The sequence below is a fragment of the Orycteropus afer genome, unplaced genomic scaffold (assembly GCF_000298275.1).
Source record: "Orycteropus afer afer isolate SDZICR_OR568_19922 unplaced genomic scaffold, OryAfe1.0 scaffold00509, whole genome shotgun sequence".
Lineage (NCBI taxonomy): Eukaryota > Metazoa > Chordata > Mammalia > Tubulidentata > Orycteropodidae > Orycteropus > Orycteropus afer.
In genome coordinates this window covers 151776-152060 of record NW_006922096.1, presented here as the reverse complement: position 1 = coordinate 152060, position 285 = coordinate 151776, and positions in this window count along the sequence as shown.

Genomic DNA, 285 nt, shown 5'->3' with positions numbered 1-285 from the left:
TCTTCTGTGTCTGTGTTAATTGGTTTCCCTTTTCTTTGTTGAAGAGGGTCTGTGCAATCCTTCTGCCTAGTCCGCCATCTTGCCCCGCCTAAATAGCATTTTCTTAAACTGGATGTATTTTACTTCTTTCTCATAGAAAAGACTAAGAGAGTGGATAGTCTAGGGGAGACAGGCAGTTACACTTCATAAATGCTCCTCATAACTCAAGTCTCTCATAGGTTATTTCTTCACTACCCCTCCATTAACTGCAATAAAAAAATGTTCTGGTCTTCCCATTTTACAACT